Raw genomic sequence first — 21,380 nt, forward strand, 5'->3', positions numbered from 1 at the left:
GGTTAAAGTCCAACACATTTACATCAGGTAACTTTTGAGAAGAGCTACCTCAGATTGACATTTTTAGGATGATTATTTTAAAAAAATCACAAAACAACAAAAGAAACATAGAAGAAGAAAACATGCAATAACAGATAATAAAGGTAGAGGCCGAGAACGAGAAAATGCAAAAAAAGAGAAAGTAGGAACTAAAGTTGTTCAGTATCTCTCATCTCCTAAGCCAGCCATTCGGAGGCCTATGAACAGTGTCTCAGAATTCTGTTTCTAGGCTAAAAATGGGACTGAGATGAAAAAAATCTCAGAATTCATTCTATGGAAATCATGGAGACAATAATTTAATCCTGGAACCTAAGAAGCTTTAATCTCAGGACAAATGTAAACCTAGCAGAAACTAATAAGTATTTTCTTCTACTTTGTGCAACTTAAACAGAGTTCTGAATTGGGAGAATGGAAAGGGAACTAAACAGTCTAGATTTCTTCATAAAGTCATGACTGTGACCAAAATGGTAATTTAAAACATATCAGTATTGTAACTAGGTTATGATAGTCTTGCTGACATAGTAAACAGTATAAAAAACAAACTCTCTAGAAAGGTTGCAGCCTCCTTAAATCAAGAAATATATTTACCAATACCAAAAGACCCCAATATCAGAGATAGTTGCCATCCAAAAGAAAAAAAGTTAAGTATGAATGAAAATAAATAGCAATAAGAAAAATAAAATAACCTTTCAAGACTTAGATTTATTGAATTATGTATATATGTATGCGTGTGTGTGTGTTTGTGTAAACTAAGTTATAGACACAATGTTATGTAAAAAGTAAAAGAAACAAAAAATAAATATTTTTTTCCCTATGGAAAGGAATGAAGATTCATATCTAGAATCCCAAAAATTGGGAAATATAAACAGCAGGATCATGAGGCCAGCCTTGTGTACATAGCAATTTGTAAGCCAGTATGGTCTATACAGGGGCACAGTCACTCAAAATGTGTATTATTAGTCAACTAGTTATAAGGCAGCTCATGGCATTATTTATCCAAAGCAAAGTATTTATCCAATATTAACATTTAACATTGAGCCAAGAATATTATTGAAAATCATATATACATATAACCAGTATGCATTTAACATTTATGTTGCATTAAATATAAAATTTTCTGTGTCTACTTTATACAACTGCCTATCTAGTTGCAGTTTCTTGGCCACCTGAGCAGTGTCTGTCTTGGGTTGCAACTCTTGAAGAGAGTGTTAAATCCAATTGGACAGAATATCACAGGGTTTCTAATTAGGTTACTGTCCTGTCTAGCACAGCATTAAACAGGGGTTAAGGGAGGTCACCTGAAAGAAAAGATGGGCGAAAACAGGCAAATGCAAAGAATGACAATTTATCTGTAATCTGATTAAATTGTAATTTTTACTTTTTCACACAGGGGTTATATACACAAAATGGCAGGATATGGGGAAGGGGATGACACAGGAGCATAGGTGTTCAGGGGGAGTACAGATATCTTCCAGAACAGAGTGTCAGCTGGGTCAAGGTTCATGGGACAGATCACTTTGACTCTGCCCATTATTCACTTGTCCTTATCTAAGTTGGTACTATCCACCAAGGCTCCCTATCTACAAGGCCTATGACTACTCAGTCTGGCAATTTTCCACCATATCTGCTTGTTTATGATAGCTTTTAGCCATCTGTTTCAATGTTATTCCACAGAGGCCCAAGACTTTGTGTTAGCAGGCATATATGTCAGACCTATGGCTGATTTTAAGGTTTCAGTGTATAAGCAGGGCTGCCACTGACAGGTTACCTTTATCCTCTGGTAGAATGTGAAGTATCTTTCCATAACATGAGCACTAGTCAGTAGGCATGAAGGCACCAGTACAACTTCTCCATATTCAAAGAGGAAGGTAAGAGAGAGACTATAGGAAGATAGGTAGCACTAAGGGCCATTTGAGAGATCAAATAGAATCCCATTTCAGTATATATATATATATATATATATATATATATATATATATATATGTAGTGTATATATATATATATAAACATACATACACACACACACACACACACACACACATACACCCATATGCACATAGTACCTTGGAAACTTTCTTTAGGTGCAGTTTCCTGGCTATGGTGGTCCTCCAAGAGTCAGCATTCAGAAGCACAGTGGCCCTGTAGTCCTAGGACATCTCAGATTTTCTGTTGCTCAAGGAGATCTGCTCACACTAAAAGCCCTGGATGGTGAAAAGAGGAGACTAGCAAAGGTTTCAGAAACTTTGGGATATCAATGAACCTGCCCCTCACAGGACCTTACAGCCTACCTGCCTCACAGGTGGTCTGCCATAAGTAGGAACACAGGTGAGGCCCTCACCCCAATACTCATGTCAGCTGGAACCCCTCAGAGCACAACAGACATGGGGTCTACCTCACACTGTCTGACCCTCATCATCCTTCCAGTCTAAACCTCCACCTGAACCTGTGACAAGTTTTGTATGTTGCCTCCTTCCTCCAGCCTACCTTGCTCCAATTACACATATCTACATGCCTGTTGCTCCTGTACTTCAAAGCTGGCCTGTCTCCCAGGAGGTCAGCCCTAACCAGGGAAACAGAGACATAGGGAAACAGTAGGTCTACTTTAACCAGGGACAGAAGAGGCCTGCCCTACCAGAGACAGCACTGCCTGCCTCCCAAAAGGCCTGCTTCAGGTCACACAGCTATACCTGTATCAAAGGAGGCCAGATCCAGTCTAAGAAACCCAGACCAGTTAACACCATTGATAACCAGATTTCAAAAACATATCCAATAGAAGCTTATATAATTTGACACCATCAGAACACAGTTTTCCTACCACAGCAAGTCCTGAATACCCTAACTAACTCAAAGAACAAGATTCTGACCTAAAATTCTACCTCATGAAGATGAAAGAAGATTTTAAAGATGATATAAACAAGTCCCTTAAAGAAATACTTAAAACTCAGGCAAACAAATAGAAGCCCTTAAAGAAGAAGCACATAAGTCCCTTCAAGAAATACAGGAACATATGACCAAACAGGTGAAGGAATTGAAAAAAGTAGTACAAGACCTAAAAATGGAAATAGAAACAATAAAGAAATAACAAATGGAGAAAACCCCAGAGATGGAAAACTTAGGAAAGAGATCAGAAACTACCGATGCAAATATAACCAAAATGATACAAGAGATGAAAGAGAAGATCACAGGCATAGAAGATAGAACATATGGACACAGCAGTCAAAGAAACATACAAATGGTAAAAAGTTCCTAACCTAAAACCTCCAGAAAACTTGGGACACAATGAAAAGAACCTAAGAATAATAGGAACAGAAGAAGGGCCAGCAAACATCTTCAATAACATCATAAAAGAAAACTTTGGTGACTTAAAAATGAGTTGGGCATAAAGGTACAAGAAGCCTACAGAACACCAACTAGATTGGATCAGAAAAGAAAATTCTCCAGTCATATAATAACCAAAACACTAAATGTGCAGAACAAAGAAAAATATTGAAAGTTATAAGAGAAAAATGCCAAGTAACATATAAAAACAGACCTATCAGAATTACACCAGACTTCTCACCAGAGACTATAACATCCAGAAGATTCTGGACAGATGTAATGTAGACCCTAAGAGAACACAGATGTGCCGGGCGGTGGTGGCGCATGCCTTTAATCCCAGCACTTGGGAGGCAGAGGCAGGTGGATTTCTGAGTTCGAGGCCAGTCTGGTCTACAAAGTGAGTTCCAGGACAGCCAGGACTACACAGAGAAACCCTGTCTAGAAAAACCGAAAAAAAAAAAGAAAAGAAAAGAAAAAAAAAGAACACAGATGCCAGCTCAGGCTGCTATACTCAGCAAAACTTTCAATCACCACAGATGGAGAAACCAAGATATTCCATGACAAAAGCAGATGTAAACAATATCTTTCCACTAATCCAGCCCTACACAGGATACTAGAAGGAAATCCCCAGCTCCTCAACATATATGTAGAAAAAAAAATCCTGCCTTGTCTGCCCTCAGTGAGAAAGGATACTCCTAATCCTGTAGAAACTTGATGTCCCAGGGAAGGGGGATATAGGTAAAAATGGGTAGAGTGGTAGAGGAAAGGGTGGGTTGAGGGTCACCCTCTCAGAGGCAAAGAAGAGAGTTGAGGGCGTAAAGAACTCTTGGAGGAGGGAACAGGGAGGGGGTATTATTTGAAATTTAAATAATAAAACAATTTTAAAAGGAAAGAAATAAAGAAGAAAGAAGTCAGTAACATCTTTTAAACAAAAGAATTTTGTAGCTATAATGATAGAAGAGGACTTAAAGAAAGAGATTATGAAAGTGGACTAATCACATGATCCCTCAGAATCTAGATCTAGACTAGGAGAAAATCAGGAAGTCTCATGATATGAACATGACTTCATATAATGAACAGTCTTCTATGATGGCTTTGGAGAGGCCATATTTCAAACCATGCCCAACTTCTCATTTTAGATATGAAAAACATGTGAGCCTAAATCCCAGTCACTTAGTCATCAGACTTGTGACTTAAAAGTATGGCTACTAATGAGCTTCTAAACTAATGATCATTTGCTCCTCAATCACAGAAAATTAATAGTGAAATCAAAGAACCACATGTCAGAGGAGATACAGATGTCCAAAAAACAGTAATCTTCACATTAAACTTCTAACCTGACAGGTCGCAGACATCTTTGATGTGAGACACATGTTATAATTTTATACTTTTTCTACTACAGTCCCTTGACTGTAAACATATGCTCAACCACATAATAAATTCTGAATTCTGTCCTACAGAAGCAGAAATAGCAGCTGATTAGTTTTGAAGGTCATGGTCTGTCCTGTTTGTGTCCACAGTTATGATCAAAGATCACTGAAGAGTTTCTTAGCAAGTGTCACAGGCAAGAACTGAGGGTAATCTAATCAAACATGAAACCCACTGCTGTCTGCACCTTGTGTGAAGTCTCCAGATGCTTCAGGTGGCAAATACCTGTGTTTACTTTCATGCAGGAAATTATCAATGGTTACAATATTCTAAGAATATTATATGGTTGTTTTGTACTTTTCTTATTTTTGTTAGATATTCAGGTTTTTCAGTTCCACATGTATGCAAAATTATAGATTCAGTTCTGGGTGTTATCTCAATATGTATTTACTTAAAGTTATAATTTGCTTTGGAATTGTCCAACCAAATCTGAAAAGTTTTGTACCAAGTGGTAGATCCAATCATTTTCATGTAAATAAATTGTGAACTTCTGACCTAATCCATTAATTTAATGGTGTAAATTGACAGATGACAGAAAGAAAAAATGGGGACTAGTATGCGGTCACAAGGAGCATGCCTTTGAAAACTATGGCTTCCACAACTCCAGTGGAAGCCTCCTATCCCAGCAGAGGCCATATTGGTAAGTCCTCCACCCCAAGACTGCCACATACCCTCATGGATTGCCTAGCCCACCACAAAATGTCCCTTTTCACCTCATCACCATATCCTGACCCACAACTCTGGCAGAAGTTTCCTGACACACCTGAGGCCACACAAGCTACCAAAACCCCATCAAGTACCCATATTTTATCCTCAGACAATTTTCACTCCATTGGTGTTTTCATATCTGTAAAGGCTCGTTCATGCCCCTCACTTTGGGGATAAGTGTGCTGGTCAAGAGAGAGAGTGGAGGCAGAGGGGCAAGAGATGCAGAGAATGGAGACAAAACAGAGTGTGTGGTCAAGTCTCATTTACTGTCTCCCATTGACTCTTATTGTCTCTCTCATTGCAAGGAAATCCTGGGTATTCATAAGCATGAGCAGAGGAACACAGCTGAAGACAGTTTACCACATGCACCATGCAGCTGGGGTCACTAAACAGCAAGACAAGATATGTGGGATAAACAGGATGTTTCTCAGAGTGTGCTCGGCTGTTGTAGGCTGTTGAAAAACAAGTCTCTTATCAGAGTATATGGCTCCAGATGGCTGCAAAGATGATAGCTGCTTTCTAGCAACTTTCTGCTAAAAGTCAGCTCCCAACACCTATTCTATACCCAACCAATTCTCATCCCTTTGTCACCATGTCCCAGATCTCAATTCTTGTGTAGGCCTCCTAATCTACCAGAAACCATGATATCCACCAGAACCCCAGTCTCCAGCTAAACAAGAGCCCATACTGGTCACGAGAACTCCAGCCTCTAACTCAGGCATAAACCTCCTGCTCCACCAGAGTCTACACTGGCCATCAGAAATTTAGGATCAGCAAGAATGGCCTTTTCACAAACTTCAAAGATTTTCAGATAACATAGATTTGGAGGTGAACAAATTCAGAGCCCTGGATCTCGTCCTGGGTGGTATTTGATCTAAATAACTTACCAGCTCTCCCTTATCAGGAACACAGAGGTTAGCTCTTCAGCAGTAATCTAGCTAGGCCAAACAATGCCACCATTTGCATGAAACAGAGCTAAACTTTTGGTTTTCATGGCATCTGTACAAGAACCCTTATGCTCTCACATGCCTCCAAAGCCAGCTCCATTGTGTTACCATATTAGGGTTTGGGCCTACTCTCCCAAGTGCTGCAGCCTTTGAAAGGCTAAGCCATCTCACCAGTTTTCCCACACCTATTGCTTTTCCATCGGGATTAGCTCTAGTCTATTGCCCAGGTAAAGTGCCAGGCCCACTCACTCAAATGTTACAGTCAATGAGGTAGCAGAGCTAGGTCTCCTGCTCTCATGACCCCATGGTCAGCTGTCCCAGCTACTGCAGGTGAAGGGGGATCACCTCATACTCATTGGCCACCTCACTCCAGATGAGTGTCCACTACTCTTACACACTCTTGTCCCCAGGGCCAGCTTACTGTGCCTCCTCTACTAAGGCCAGCTCCACTGTACTGACCAGATGAGGTAGAACTTCTGCTATCATAAGTCCTATGTCAGGCAAGTGACAGAGCCAGCTCACCAGGTCTCATAAACTTGGGGTCAGTTCCTTCAACTGTCACTGATGGGGAGGGAATTTTCTCTGACCCATGTCACCTCAATCCAGAAGTACTGAGTCAGTTCTGCTCCACTCTCACCATCTGGGTTGGCTCTCCTCCAACCTTGGCACTGCCACAAGAGCCAAGCTTACTATACTGACCATGCAAGGGTAACTGGGCTGCTTTGATAATCTTAGGACAAACTCTCCTGACCGTATTGGGTGGCAAAAAGAAATTGGACAGGAGCTAGACCCTCCTGCCCTCCAGGAGTCTAGACTATCTCATAGCAGAGGAAAGATTTTCATCAGGTAAACTATTTTCTTTTCTAGCATGTCTTCAGTGTCTGAGATTCTTTCTTCCATCTCCTGTATTCTGTTGTTGAGCCTTACCACTGAGGTGTTTTATTTTAAATTCAAAACTCTTTTATTTCCAGTTTTATCTGTTTGGAATTTTTTTTTAGTAATTCTATTTCTATTTTCATGTCTTGAACTGTTTCCTTCATTGCATTCCAAAATCTGTGTTTTCATAGATTTCATTAATGTACTTGCTCACTTCTTCTTTAAGTCTTTGAGCATATTTATTATAGCCATGTTGAATTGTTCATCTTGTGTTTCAGCTATATTAAATTTCTTGAGGCCACCTATATTACACTTGCTGGTTTCTGGCAGAAGCATATTGTCTTAGGTTATTTTGATTATATTTTTGTGCTGGTGTTTAGGCATCTGAGTTTGGAGTGATTGTGATAATTAATATGGATATCTGGTCTTGTCTGTCTTGGATGGGTGATATATTCCTTGGATACAACAAAATTCAATGAATATGTTGTCATATCTGAAACTTAGGAATATTTGGTGGCTCTGGGTTGCCTGCTAGAGAGTACATATGAGTTGCTGCCAGATGTGGCCATTGATAGTCTTGGATTGAATGTGTTTTAATGTATTGGAGATTGACAGGAGTGGAGATGGGCTCAAAGGTGTTGTCAGAGGGGCTTCAAGAGGTGCATAGAAAAAAGGAAATCTGGGTCTCCCCTGAACTTTGAGCAGGCCCTTTCACCATGTTTGCTAAAGCTCTGGGGATGAGGGTAAGGAATAGGAATTAGAGAACAGGATGAAGAGTGAGTATTTTCTACCTGATTCAAAGTCCAGGTGAAGGAATGTGGAGTCTAACAAGAGAAACTGAGGCACCTCTGGAATTGAAACAGAGCATGATCTGTCTCAGGGCTAGGCATAAGACTGGGTAATTGGATATAGTGGAGAGGAAGGGGTGTGAATATTACCTATATAATTTCCAGGCTGTGGAGGCCAGCTGGTTTTCAGGCAGAAAGTACTCCAGGTTTTGGTGGGTGCCAAAAATGGATGGAGAGTAGAAAATTGACTGAAGATATGTGGAGATTTTTGGGAAGGAGACCCCAAAGGAAGGACAGCTCACATAAAGTTTGCTGCTACAGGGCTGAGGATGAGACCTGGGGTTAGAATTGCTCTGAACTCTCACATTCATTACTTTCTTCTTCTTCTCTTCCTCCTCTTCCTCCTCCTCTTCCTCCTCATCTTCCTACTCATTTTCCTCTGCCTCCTCCTTCTTCTTCTTCTTCATCATCTTCTCATGCTTTTTCTTCTTAAATTATTATTATTACTCATGTGCACATATACATGCACACACAAATATACACATATGTGTAGCTTACCAATCAACCTAGTGTTGTTCATGTGTACATATACTTAGGTATAGCCACTTAGAATTGTATAACCAGGAGAATAGACTGTTCCAGAAATATAATGGATTCTCAGTCTCTCAGCCAGGGTTGACTGTCTTTAGCTGTGGGGAGCTGACAGAAAGCGGCTATCATCCTTTCAGCCATCTTGAGCCATATACACTGATAAGAGACCTGATTGCAATAGCCTACAACAGCTGAGCACACTCTGATAACTTCTTGCTTTAGATACCCAGGATTTTCCCTTGGGTGTATGAGACTTAAAGGTGTGTGACTTAAGGGTGTAACTTAGAGATCAGATTTAGAGACAAGATCTAAGGGCATGATTAAAGGTTTGACTTAGAGGCGTGGCTTAGAAGTGAGACATATAAAAGGTGAGAGGCGGACAGAAGAAAGTATCAGAATCAGAACAATTTGGAGTAACAAAGAAACAGATTATTAGGCACTCGAGAGTACAACTTGGAGTAGGAATTAGGCATTAGGGCAGTACAACTTGGAGTACAACTTGGAGTTAGTTATTAGGTATTAGACACTTGGAACTTGGAGGAAGAACTTGGAATTAGACTTTAGACATTAGGCACTTAGCACTTCGAAGAAGTAACTTAGAACTTGGAGGCACTAAGGACTAGGAAGTAGGGACTAGGAACTCAAGACTTGGGACTTGTAAAGAAGAAGAGGGACTGAAGAATAAACGAGATTGAATCACACTCTGTCTGGTCTGCATTCTTCGAGTCCATCCTCACTCTCTCTTGCTGAACCCTGACCTGCAGACTGGAGCTGCTTGGGGCATTATGGACTAACAAGTTAGTCCCCAAGGCTTTTGGCAGTGCGGGTTCCAACACTGACAGAGCAGTCTGCAACATTTTGGCCCCCAAATGTGGGCTAGAGCGGATCTCAACATTTCTGGCCCCCAAACGTGGGGCAGCTCGGGCCTCGACATTTAGCTTTTTATCCATGAGTGGGGCTTTGATTTTTTCAGATATTTTTTCATAATTTTTTCAGATTTATGATAGATTATCTTTTTAACACTCTTTTGTATTTCCTTTCTTTAATTTTACTCTATGTATAGTGAGTCTTGCCTCTGTCTGAAACCCATGTTTTGACTCCAGATGGATCAAGTACCTTTAGGTCAGTTGAATGAACACAAAATCAGGGAAAGGATAAAATTGCTGCTAGATTTAGTGGAGGAAAGAATTTATTTTAAATAAAAGCAACAGTATAGCCAGAGGCAAGTACATCTGGGAGAATCCAGAGTCAACATGACAAGAAGGAGCCAGGCCATATGAAGAGGGAAGATGGAAGATGGGAGAATCCAGACCAAAAGGCCAGATAAGAAAGGGGTTATATCCATAATTTTGAATTATATAGAAGCCAAAGAAGCTGGGGGAAGACAAACACAGGCCAATATCTGGGATGGAGTGTTCAAGATATGGAGTGAGGTGTGCCAGCCAAGAAGGCCCTGGAACAGGTAGAGAATGGGATATGGTGGACAGCCAGTGTCTTCTTTGATATGTTAATGGACACTTCAGCTAGCCATCTGTGCCTGGTTTGAAACCTAACAAATATACTTTCACGTGTAGTGAAAAATGACTCTAAAATTGAAAAACACAGACATGTACTTGTGGTAAAGGATCATTTTGTTGAGATCTCCAGATCCTATTGAGAAGATACAAAAGACCAAGACAGGGATGAAAAGGCACGTAGTAACTAAATTTCCAGGGACTGTGACTGTTCATACTTAGAATTCTGGAATTACTTCACTTGCAAAGTGAGAACATCTGAAAATGAAAAAGACCTGAGCATAATGATATGTACCTGGAATCTCAGCACTCAGGAGGAAAAGTCATGTAGTCTGTGGAGTCAAATGTAGACTGGCCATTATGTTTCATTGTAGTTCAGTTTAGAGGAAGTAATGAGACCTTTTCTCAAATATCTACATGTCCAAGCTAATAGATATAGTGAAAAATAAAACATTAGGGAGAGAAAATAATCTGCATTTGAAATCCAGACAATTAGCAGTCCAAAATATATGAGGTTGTTTTTTAAAAATGAATAGGGAAATTTTCTTCAAATTTAGTAATGCCACCTACTCAAAAAATTAACAAAACTAAAACAAATTCTTTGAGAATTTAAATGGAGATCACCACTTAGTAAGGAAATAAATTATGTACATGGAAACATACACACCAGTATAAACACTGTATGTTTGTGTTTTTACTTTTTGTCTTAAGTCACTGTTCTTATGATGAAATACTATGATAAAACCAATTTTGGGAGCAAAGGGTTTATGTGCCTTATACTTCCACATCCATAGTCTATCACTGAAGGAAGTCAGAACAGACACCCAGACAAGCCAGGGAAGGAACCTACAGGCCAGAACTGATGCAGAGGACACTGAGGGGTTCTGCTGACTAGCTTGCTCACATGGCTTACTCAGCCTTCTGTCTTACAGATTTTAAGACCATAAGCTCAGGGATGGCCTCATTGATATTCTAGGGCATCTTCTCACATCATTTACTAATTAAGAAAATGCTCTACAGTCTTGCCTATATTTCAATCTTGTGAAGGCATTTAATCAGGGTTCCCTACTTTCATATGACTCCATTGTGTATCAAGTTGACATAAATTTAGCCAGTACACTTGTTTTTCAAAACACCTGCAGATCTTTTGTAGAGTTGTCTAGAGAGAAAGAAACATGTGACAGTTAGAATGTCATTGATTCTCAAGCCCAGCAGGTTTTTGTTTAGATATAGAAAACTGAAGGAGGAAACTGCTTACCCTGCTGACAGTAATAGCTTGCAGAGTTGTTGGCCTCTACAGGATTAATGGTGAGTGTGAAATCTGTGTAGGACCAACTACCACTGAACATGATGGAAATACCAGACTCAACACTGAATGGTTCACAAATCAGGAGTATGGGAGACTGTTCTGGATTCTGTTGATACCACTGCATGGTGTGATTATACAGTGTGTCAGTGACACTCTCACAAGACTTCCATTTGTCCCAGAGACCCAGCCAAGCAAGCTGAAAACTGGGTTAGCACAATGTTCCCAGTAGAGCCTGGAATAATAAATACACAAATACTATAGTTACAGACATACTGACACTATCACAATGTGATGCATATGACACCTATGAAAACCATCACAAGCATCACTCTGAATTATTAGAAAATAAAAGAAAATGTGATAGTTAAAAACAAATTTAAAATGCCATAATTTCAATGATCATGATCACAAAGACATGGGTAACATACATGGCTATAGTAAAAGCTCATAACACTCTGCTGCACTGTCTAACTTTGTACTTAGAGCATCAGCACCCATAGCAAGAGAACAGGTGACCCCATCTCTGAGAACTGGCTCTTATTCAGGTCACAGGCTTTGAAGATGCTTTCACCATCCTGGGCCTTTGCCTAAGAATTCAACATTAAAGCAGCTTAGTAAAGCTCATAATCAGAGGGACACTTTCTCTCATCACAGTGGTAGCTGGAATTGGCAAAACAGTACACAGAATTGCTCAAACACACCCTAAAGGATTTTATGATTGCCCTGTTCAATTTTCACCCCATTTTAATTCAAAAAATTTTATATGATATGTTTTGATAATTTTTCCTTTCCCCAACTCCTAACAGATTCTTTCCTCATTTCTATCCACCCAACTTCATATCCCCCCCAAAAAAAACAACAATTTTTAAAACTGTAATAAAGAAAAAATAACAAGAAGTTGGGATAGGGAGTGTAAAAGTGTGTCTCTGTATGTTCAGTTGTTAGTACAGGCAGAAAGATAAATACTGCTGACAGGACTCTTGTATTACCATTTCTATGGTGATCACTGGGTTTTCTATATTGTAAATATTCATTCTTCCTTACCTTCCGAAGGCAATCTAAAACTATATCTATTTGGCTATTGTGGGGAAGAAATCTCACTGGGGTGGGGGGGGAGATTCCCGGGACCGGGTCCCAGGGCAGTCTGGCATCAGGGTCCTGGGCAGCCTTCCCACTCCACCAGCGGAGGTTCCCACATTGGTACAGCCTCTGCAGGCTGGTGGTGGGCGGCTCAAGTTTCCAAAGGCTGGGAACCTGGCGGTGGCAGATCAGGCGACACGTGGAGTCCAGTTTTCCAAAGCTTTTATTGTTCATGGCATGGTAAATGGATGTAGGTGGTATGCGCTTCCCCCACCAAAAGCCAGGGGAGCCTAATTTTATAGGGAGGGGAAAAGGGGAGGGAATAACTTAATTAGCTATGCCCCTGGCCTTTAGATAACTCATTAATATTTAAATCTCTGGAGATGGAGACCTCTACCTGTGTGAAGTGATTGAAGGTTGCAGGTTAAATGGAGTTACCTAGTCCAAGGCCCAACAGACTATAACAAAGATCTAAAAACCAATATCCAGACAGGAAATGGAAGATGGAACTTCCAGGACAAAAGAGGGATGCTAGAAAAAGAGTCATAGCAGATTTAGCCAATAAATACAGTGTTGACCAGATGAACCAAAGCCAAGTACAAAGTGAGTGTTGGCCATGTGGAGAGACTTAGTACCAGGACTAATCAAGTTGGAGTAGCTGGAAGGTTGCCCAGCAAAAGGCCTAAGCTTCAAAATAATAAAAAGACTCTGTATCAATATTTATGTTGCTGGTGGGTCAATGACAGTCCCACTATAACAAGAGAAAAGGGAAATGGAAATGGAAAAAGTTAGTGGATGTGGTAAAAATATATGGATATTCTTGAAAGATATTCTGTTATAAAATTGTGGAAAATGAGTATATAACAATAAAGAATTTTAAGAAAAAGCAATGTTGTACAAAAGACAAAGGCACTTGTCACGAAGTCAACTGTCAGATATGAGACCCTGGAAGCCACTTGGCAAGAATAGAATCAACTCCTAGTTGTTTTCTGACCTCCAAAATAATGGCATTGCACATATTCATCTACATGTGTACACACAGAGAGAAAGAGAGAGATGCACATTTACATAAAGAAACAAATTACATAAAAGGACTACAAACAAAAGATTCAGAAAAGAAAATGTCAGATAAAGATGGATATTATTAAGGATATAAGAAAACCTAGCAATTAGAAAACCCAAGATAATTTTTTACACTGCTAACCAAAACACAGTTTACCAACATCAACCCACAGGGTCTTACATTAGATAGACCAGATTTACAGAACTATCATAAGATAAATCACTCATATTCAAACAAGAGTTTGTGGTAAATTGTTACAGAAGGGATAGAAAAATAATGCAGTGTTTTTTTTTCCTGTGGTTTGCTATATAGAATTTTTATACCAAAAGATACAATAGTCATTGAACACATTATTTCTTGTCGCGCTCTGTAAACTTTTTTGGTCAGTTTTTTAGGCATGACAAGTCTCAGGCAGAAGGGGAAACATGCCCAGGGCTGTGTGTGAACACATCTGTTTAAACTCTCAAGGTTTCTGTAGGAGACTGAAGCACTGTGTGGGAGAAAGCTGCCATGATAGTGTTGACAGTAATAAACTGCCATGTCTTCAGCCTGCACACTGCTGATGGTCAGAGTGAAATCTGTCCTAGATCCACTGCCTGTGAAACGATCAGGGACCCCAGATTCCCTAGTGGATGCAAAGTATATCAGCAGTTTAGGAGACTGCCCTGGTTTCTGCTGGTACCAGGCCAAGTAGTTCTTTTGGTTTCCACTGTATAAAAGATCCTGGCTAGACTTGCAGCTCATAGTGACCTTCTCTCCCACTGACACAGCCAGGGATGATGGAGACTGAGTCATCACAACATCACCACAGGTACCTGGAATAATGAATAGACATTGAACTTTCATACATACACAAACATAGATTATAATAACAGTTACAATTTGTCATTTAAATGTCCTTATAATGTCACAATGTCAGAACATTATTATGTAAGAAATATTGCACACTGGCACATATTGCAAATTTCTTATTACAAAGATAAAACTTTGAAAATATTTTAATACTTCGAATTACTTACCAGATACCCAGAACATCAGGAACATGAGGACCTGGGTCTGTGTTTCCATCTTGCTCCCCCTGCCTGTCTGATGCAGTTCAGTCACAATGCAAAGGCCTGGTTAATAACTTCTGAGCAGCTGGGCTGGGCTGGGCTTGGCTGGAGGAAACTATGCAAAGTAGACAGAAAATGAGAAACAAATTCCTGGACAGTTTGTGTGTGAGTGCCTGGGGTAAATCAACAGGCAAAATGCCATCAGAGAAAGCATAAAAAAAACACTGAATGTGATTGGCTACTCATCACCAACAGAAATCTAGTATAGGATCTAATAGCTTTGGGTTAAAATCCAAGATACATTTAAATTAGGTGACTTTTCTAGTAACTTTAGCAGAGCTATCTCAGATTGATCATTCTAGAAAACATGATAAGATATGCTGAGAAAAATCACAAGAATACAAAAAAAAACAAAGTAAAAAATGTTCTATAAAAGATAGTTCTATAATTGATAGGAACATGTGGGAAAGAGGGCTGTGAGAGGTAGTGGGGTACCCAGTTGAATCTGCTTCAAACCCCAAAGGCCCTAAAGGTAAGGTAGGAGTTTGTGGTACTCTTGGGCCTCAAGGTGCCTCTCACTTAGACTCAGCCCTCTACAGCCCCTCCCACAAAGGGGTCTATGGCCATCAGTCAGGTAGGAGCAGTGTCTCAGACTCTCCCACACATAGTTGAGGTATCTCCAAACTCTTAGACCAAACCAATAGGAATCACCTGCTGCCAGACCCTAACCCATCCCAAAACTGTATATAAAAACCTTATTCTGGAGAAGTAAAGGTATGAGAGAATCATCCCATTGTCTGAGAGGTCCTGTCATGAGAGCTGTAACACTTGGGAAGAGATCTGCTCTCCTGAAGCACCTTCAGAACACTTTGCATGCTCCTTGCTAGCTAGCCAGCTTCTCACTGACTCAGGAAGGACCCACTTAGTACAGAGAGATAGGGGCAGCACCTGGGAGCAACTGAGTGGCAATGCAGTTAGAGGCAGCAGTGGAAGCAGCAGAAGTGATTCCCCCTCCCTGCTCATACTCCATCACCTTGACATGAGCCCCCACACCAGGCCAGTCACAGAACTTTGTGGGAAGCCTTCTGAAACTGGGACCCACAGGAAGTTAAAGAGGAAAGTCAAAAACAATTTAAGCTAAATTTGTTCATTGTCTCTCATCCTCAAATCGACTCTTATAATAAAAACATAAACAGTGCCTTGGACATTTGGGCCCCAACATCTAAAATTAACATGAGACAGGGTTGCAAGGAGAAGCCCAAATTAGCCCTTTGGAAATCCTGGGGGACATTAGCTTAAGACCATGCATGATCAGAGAAGACTTAATCTCAAGGTAAAAGCAAACCCAACAGAAACTAACAATCATGTTTTACACAACTTCAGGGAACTTTAAGAAGGTTCTAACTTTGGGTAAATGGCAGAGAATAAAACAAACCAGGTTTCTTTGCCTCATCATGCCTGGACACAAGCAATATCAAAGGGGATTATTCCACAAAGGTATATTCTAGAGAAGTCTAGAAATTAGCAGGATTAAAATTGGCTAAATATGATCTTGCTCACACTTCAAAACTTCTCCAGAAGGGGGCACAGCCACCCTAAATCAACTAATGAATTTACCAAAACCAGTACACCACAACATCAGAGATCATTCACATCTAAAGGAAAAATATGTTTGAGTGTGAAGGGAAATCAATAGTAATAACAGACGTGAAATAACCATCAGGTTATTCAGGAATTCAGGTTAGTGAATTATGAGAGCATACATGAGATGAATTATAAATATAGTACTATGTATAAAGTAAAAGAAACAGAAAATTAAACAAATATGACCAAGAGTGAGATTCATATCTGTATTTCAGAAACACAAATGAAGCAAGAGATCCAAAAGACTACAGCCACCCTAGGGTACATAAGTTCTAGTCCAGTCTAATCTCTGCATGAGGACAAGATTTCCATTAACCAACTAACTACATGATAGTTCATGGTATTTGATATGCAATATGAATCATTCATCTGATATTAATATGCTAACATTAAGCCAAAATATTGAAATTAAATATGCTTTTAATCAATTTGTATTTTCATCTATTTTGCAATAAATATATAATTTTACACAACAATGTTTCAGCTATAAAACATTAAATGATTCATGATAAGCATGTTCAGATCTCATTTATAAACTTCTAACATGCCTACATGATAAAAAGACTGTTTGTGGATTAAGAAAGCTCCCAATCTCTGGTGTGGGCAGGCCTGGTTGTCCCCAAGGACAGCAAGACTTCAGGGATACAGGTAAAGCTGGAAATCTCCTGATGTCAGAAAGCCACTGGGATTGCAAGTAGAGCTGTTAATCCTGAGTCGCAGCAGGATTCCAGAGACTCAGGCAGAGCTTGTAGTCACTGATGGCTTCAGGTCTTTGGATTGTCCCAGTTGGCAGCAGGCCTCCTGGGAAACAAGCAAAGCTGGTAGTCACTGATGACTTCATGTCTCTGGAAGTCCCTGGTTGCAACAGGCCTCCAGGATTGCAGTAGAGGTGTGGACACACAAAGAAGACAGGGTAAACCTCACAACTGCTGGGCTTGCTTGAAGAGAAGGCAGGTCGTGAGTGGCAGCTGGACTCAAGGGAAGCAGATGGAGCTGTAGCCAAGGACATGAAGAGCAGAGGGGATAAAGAAACTCCCTGCTGAGTTTTCCTGGAGGCCCAACTAGCAGGGAATTGGGTTACCTGGTGGTCCCTGATGACTACAGGCCTCCAGGATTGCAGGTGGCTGTATGAACCTGCAGATGGAATGGATCACGGCAGGGAAAGGTTAGACCTCACTGTTGTTGGGCATGCTGGAAGATCCAGCAGGGAGAAGACTGAGAAGAGAATAGAGGAGCCTAGCATAAATGTTCTCTGAGAGGCTCCACCCAACAGCTGGCCAAAACAGATGAAGAGACAATGTTTGAAGAGTCCTGTGATTTAGGGGAAGTACTGAAGGATCAGTGGGGATGGTGACTCCATAAGACCAACATAGTCAACTAACCTGAACACTTGGGTTCAGTCCAGAGACTAAACAGCCAACCAAACAGCATTAATGGGCTGAATCTAGCCCCTTCCTACTCATGCCCTGACATATGTATCAGATGTGGAGCTTGGTATTCATGTCAGTCCCCCAATAGCTGGAGCAAGAACTCTCCCTGACTCTGTTACCTGACTCTGGACCCTGTTCCCCTGGAGTGAGTTAATGTGCTAGAGTGGGTTGGTACCTTTGGTCTGGTGGGGACCTCCCCTTTCTCAGAGGAGGAAGGGAGGGATGTATAGGGAAGAAGCTTTGTAAAGGGGATACTGGGAGGAGGAGGGCTTCCATAAGGATGTAACTTGAAGTAATTAATTAATTAATTAATGATGAAAATATTTCCCCATCTCAAACTGAAGAATATACCAGATGAGCAACAATCCCCACCAATGTCTAACAAATTGTCATGTACACTTGATCTTCACTAAACTTTACACTTTACTTTGTGACAGCTGCAGTGAGCTCAGACTGTGCTCTGATGTCATTTATTGTTGCTCATTCAGATTGGACACATAAAGACAGAAGTCTGACAAATCCAAAGTCTCCTGCAGTTAAACATGGGCTTGTCACAGAATGTAAGGGGAGACCATAGGGACTTGGGAGGTAAATTTTCTATGTTCTTTTATGTATAATCACAAAAAGCTGACAACCTTATTTACTACTTTTCCACAAATATGGTTTCCACAATATGTCCGAGTGCATTCAATTCTTTTGGGTGTGGTTTAAAATGTACTACAAACCAGCTGACTCAAAATAACACTGATGAATTACCTCCCGCATTTAGAGCTGGGAAGTCAGAAGTTGATAACCTTGAGCTTCTGGGACATAGCAGTCTCTTCCATGTATCCACCATGCCTGGTGACCTAGGGAAATTCAATCTCAGATGCAAAATATACTGAGTCAATACAAGGCGGAACTTGGCTTTGCTGTTGAATCATGTATCTTTTACTCTCTGGATGATTGGCTCTGGTTACCCAATATCAGTGTCAGGAAATAGTAGACATGGTAGACTTTTCCATAAGTCACATAAAATATTAACATAATATTATTTTTGTAAGATACACAAAATAGGGTACATGTGAAATTTGAGCACTTAAGATGCTGACACTTGGAAAAAAGACTGGAAAATATATATAATATATAAATATTAATATTTATTAATTTTAATATTTAATATAAATTAAATATATATATATGAAAAAGCAAGAGAAACATGCCATAAACATAAAACACAAAATCAGAAACCATAGTATATAAATAAGCCCCAGTAATGTAATAAATACCAAAACAAAGTAATATGAGCTAAAACAATCAACAAAAATACCAATCAGTTAATTTTGTGTTAGACATCTACTGTTGGGCATAAAGTCTTCTCCTCAATGATGTTTATAACTGCAGTGAAATTTCATTGTAGAAAGTTAGTTTTTACTTTGAGAGTGGTTGCTACTTGTCAATAGTTTCTTGATTATAGAGGAAAGCTCATGTCCATTTCCTAAACAAGGACCCCATTTTACGTACATCTGTGCTGGACCTGTACTTGCTTCCACAATCAATGTTAGTTCATATGTGCATCATTACTGTTGTATCTGGAACACACTGTTTCCTTGTTATCATCCATACCCTCAGGCTCTCACAATCATTTCATCTCTTCTTCCTCAAGGATCCCTGAGCTCTCAGGGAGGAGTTTAATGAAGAATTTCCTTTTAAAACTGAGTGTTTCAAGGTCTCTCCTTGTCTGAACCTTGTCCAATTTGAGTCTCTGTATTTTTTCCCATCCATCACAGGAAGAAGCTCCTCTAATGCTGTCTGAGCAAGACACTGCAGAATGTCATTAAGAGTCATTTAATTGCTGTACTCCTTTAGTAGAACAAAATTATCTGGAAATACTACATTATATCTGGGAATACAATACTTTTCACTTGGTCCATGGCCTATTTGGTCTCAGGGTCTTGGCCACCAGAGCAATTTCAGGCATGTGTTGGATCTCATGAGTGGGCCTTAAATACATAGATTGAAGTTGCTTACTCCCACAATCATTCAAGTCACAGGGTTTATACTACATTGGTAGATACCCCTCTGGTACAATACATTTATATATATATATATATATATATATATATATATATATATATATATATATATATGTGTGTGTGTGTGTGTGTGTGTGTGTGTGTGTGTGTACATATATATGTGCACATATATGCATATTCAAATTCAATTGGAATAACAAAAAACCCAGGACAGCGAAAACTATCTACAACAATAAAAGAACTTCTGGGGAAATTACCATGTTTGAACTCAAGCTGTAATACAGAGCAATAGTGATAAAAACTGCATGGTATTAGTAAAGAGACAGGCAAACAGATCAATGAAATAGAATTGAAGACCCAGAGATGAACCCACACACCTATGGTCACTTGATGTTTCACAAAGGAGCTAAAACCATGCAGTGGAATAAAGAGAGCATTCCCAACAAATGGTGCTGGTTCAACTGGCGGTCAACATGTAGAAGAATGCAAATTGATCTATTCTCATCTCCCTATGCAAAGCTCAAGTCCAAGTGGATCAAGAACCTTCACATAAAACCAGTTACATTGAATCTCGTAGTAGATTAACTGGGGAAGAGCCTCAAACACATGGGCCAAGGGGAAAAGTTCCTGAACAAAACACCAATGACTAAAGCTCTAAGATCAAGAATTGACAAATGAGACCTCATAAAATTGCAAAGTTTTTGTAATGCAAAGGACACGTTCAATAGGATAAAATGACAACCAACAGATTGGGAAAAGAGCTTTACTAATCCTACATCTAATAGAGGGCTAATATCCAATATATCCAAAGAAGTCAAGAAGTTAGACTACAGAGAACCAAATAACCCTGTTAAAAATTGGAAACTGAGCTAAACAGAGAATTCTCAACTGAGGAAACTGGAATGGCTGGGAAGCACCTAAAGAAATGTTCAACATCCTTAGTCACCAGGGAAATGCAAATCAAAACCACATAGAGATTCTACCTCACACCAGTAAGAATGGCTAAGATAAAAACTCAGGTAAGAGTAGATGCTGGTGAGGATGTGGAAAAAGAAGAACACACCTCTATTGCTGGTTGGATTGCAAGTTGATACAATTCTGGAAATCAGTCTGGTGGTTCCTCAGAATAATGGACATACCTGACCTAGCTATACTACTCCTGGGCATATACCCAAAAATGCTCCAACATGTAATAAGGACACATGCTCCATTATTTTCATTGCAGCCTTATTTAAAGAGCCAGAAGCTGGAAACAACCCAGAAGTCCATCAACAGAAGAATGCATACAGAAAATGTGGTACATTTACACAATGGAATATTACTCATCTATTAAAACAATGACTTCATGAAATTCACAGGCAAATAGACAGAACTTGAAAATATCATCCTGAGTGAGGTACCCCAGTTACAAAAGAACACACATGGTATATACTCACTCACTGATAGTAGATATTAGCCCAAAGTCTGGAATACCCAAAATTCAATTCACAGACCATATGAAGCCCACGAAGAAGGAAAAACAAACTGTGTATGCTTCAGTGCTTCTTAGAAGAGGGAACAAAATACTCACAGGAGGAA

The 21,380-nt window shown here is 39.8% G+C and overlaps 1 pseudogene; it reads right to left on the bottom strand.

Moving 5' to 3' along the window:
- Positions 1-11,997: 11,997 nt before the first annotated feature.
- LOC117715029 (immunoglobulin kappa variable 4-1 pseudogene) lies at positions 11,998-14,729 on the bottom strand (annotated as a pseudogene).
- Positions 14,730-21,380: the final 6,651 nt, after the last annotated feature.

This window comes from Arvicanthis niloticus, chromosome 9 (assembly GCF_011762505.2).
Source record: "Arvicanthis niloticus isolate mArvNil1 chromosome 9, mArvNil1.pat.X, whole genome shotgun sequence".
Classification (NCBI taxonomy): Eukaryota; Metazoa; Chordata; class Mammalia; order Rodentia; family Muridae; genus Arvicanthis; species Arvicanthis niloticus.